Source organism: Penaeus chinensis, chromosome 22 (assembly GCF_019202785.1).
Source record: "Penaeus chinensis breed Huanghai No. 1 chromosome 22, ASM1920278v2, whole genome shotgun sequence".
Lineage (NCBI taxonomy): Eukaryota > Metazoa > Arthropoda > Malacostraca > Decapoda > Penaeidae > Penaeus > Penaeus chinensis.
In genome coordinates, this window is record NC_061840.1 from 7,155,948 (window position 1) to 7,158,447 (window position 2,500).

Genomic DNA, 2,500 nt, shown 5'->3' on the forward strand with positions numbered 1-2,500 from the left:
GAGGCTGAGTCGCAGAGGAGAGGTTGCTTTATTAAAGGGTGAGTTACCGAAGATTAGTTACGTTGCTTGAGGCTCAATCTTGGAGGAGAGGTTGGGTTGTTAAAGGGTGAGTTACAGAAAATACGTTGAGCTGCTTGAGAGTGAATCATAGGTTGTGTTGCTTGAGGGTGAGTCACAGAAAAGAGATTGGGTTGTTTGAAAGTGAGTCACAGAACAAAGGCTGGGTTATTAAAGGGTCACAGAAGACAGGTGTTAGTAATGGTTCACATCCTCCTTTGCAAACAACAACACCTGCTGAATTCGGAATGTGATGTACCAATATAAGGCAATTTACTCCATGTGGAAGGAAAAGCATAATGAGGGAAAGAGAGGAGGAGAAGGAGAAGAAGAAAAAGACAAAGACGAAGAAGAAAAAATAAAAGGAGCGGAATAGGAGGTAGCTATACGGAGAATGAGAAGAGGAAGAAGAAGAGTATTAGGAAGGATATATAGGAGGAAAAAGATGAAGAGGAAGAGACAAAAGGGAGTGAGTAAGCATCGCACACATACAGATCAGCCTACTGCGGATGCATTCCACGACGCCAGGGTCACGCGAGTATGTACAGTAAAAACGGAAGGGTTTCTCTTGTGGGCTTGTCACCAACATTTTTCTTTTCACAAAATTATCCAAGGCCATTTTTAAGTTCTTCACTCATCCCGCCCTTTTCTTTACTTGGAGTATTAGCTCATCCCTGCCTTAGATTTTGAATAAAATCCATCACCTGCGAGCGACCATTTAGACAGCCCCTGAGATGGCCTCGGATTTTGGTAGTCACCCTACTGACCCTGTGCTCACAAGATTTATTACATTAAACTTTGAAACCGCGATGACTCTCCGGCCGTTCTCCCCCACCACCTTCTCAGACCACTTGCTGTAACGAAGAAACGCCCTTCGGACACCGCTGTCACGTGCATGCTGGCCCAAGCAAACTACGCAGCTACTATGACGACTGCATACGCTCGCATTCGTGGCTTGTGGCGTGGCGTGACACTCCGGTGCGCCTGTCCTGCCAAATTGCTCTAATTTTAAATTGTGTGCCAGCCCCTATCGAGTCGTCTCAGGGGGAGGCTGACCAATGCAGCTGAACTACAATTCGTTCTGCTCTGAACTGCTGTTGTTGTATCCACCCCTCTTGCAACCATACGCCAGCGACGCTATGCAGACATCCAGAGAACCATTAACTGGGCCACGGGCCAGCAAGGCCACAGTCCAACCTAATATTCCTACTCTATGTTGAAGTCCATAATCCATGCCGCAACCAAGCAGAAGGCAGCGCCATTCCGCTTACCAGAAACGTCATACAAGATCGTGAGGGTATTGTACAATAACCACATTGGTCATGATGAAATTAAAGTTTGAAGAATCCTGCTCTAGCGGGGCTTACTTTCTCTGGCCCCTACAGAGAGAGAGAGAGAGAGAGAGAGAGAGAGAGAGAGAGAGAGAGAGAGAGAGAGAGAGAGAGAGAGAGAGAGTATAGTAACCAGTTCTCGTGATCTCTCTCGTCTAGCATACCAGAAAAGCCATCAATTTCCAGTCTTCCATTAATTCAACTGTCCTCCACAGAAGCCAACACGTCTACAACCATGACAATGACGAAAAGACCTTAGAACACGCCAATCCAACATATAATCCCTTGATTCCTTTATGTCGTTGAGTACAATTATCTCATGATTTTACTCAAAATGTTCGCTACGAAATGCTTTATTTGAATGACAATGTATGGAAACGGTATTGTCATTGATATCCAAAGGCCTTTATGAGTACACAGCCATTCTGTCTTCTTTTCACACTTTTAGTCTTGTAAACATCATAACATATAACGTAACCAGCGCATATAACCTATTCTAATTCTTTCACGCTTTCCATTGTGAAATGTTTTAAAATGAAGTTTGCAGTTGACATAGATGACAAGACACTCGGTACACCAGTTACCAAGCTCCCGCAGTAATGAAGTATAGAATTTGCGATAACTCAAGAATTTAACCAGTGCCCTCCACGTGCGGACACATTCCTCACTTCGTTACAGGGAGAGAGGGAGGGAAAGAGAGAGGGAGGGAGGGAAAGAGAGAGGGAGGGAGGGAGGGAGGGAGGGAGGGAGGGAGGGAGGGAAGGAGAGAGGGAAGGAGAAAGGGGGGAGGGAAGGAGAGAGGGAGGGAGGGAAGGAGAGAGGGAGCGAGGGAAGGAGAGAGGGAGGGAGGGAAGGAGAGAGGGAGGGAGGGAAGGATAGAGGGAGAGAGGGAAGAAGGGAGGGAAGGAGGGAAGGAGAGAGGGGGGGAGGGAAGGAGAGAGGGAGCGCGGGAAGGAGAGAGAGAGGGAGGGAAGAAGAGAGGGAGGGAGGGAGGGAGGGGGAGGGAAGGAGAGAGGGGGGGAGGGAAGGAGAGATGGAGCGAGGGAAAGAGAGATGGAGCGAGGGAAAGAGAGAGGGAGGGAGGGAAGGAGAGAGGGAGGGAGGGAAGGAGA

General features: G+C 47.9%; 1 protein-coding gene across 5 annotated transcripts in view; it reads right to left on the reverse strand.

Moving 5' to 3' along the window:
- Positions 1-2,500, reverse strand: part of LOC125036831 (chondroitin sulfate N-acetylgalactosaminyltransferase 1-like) — a 41,875-nt gene that overhangs the window by 21,207 nt on the left and 18,168 nt on the right. The window lies entirely within an intron of this gene.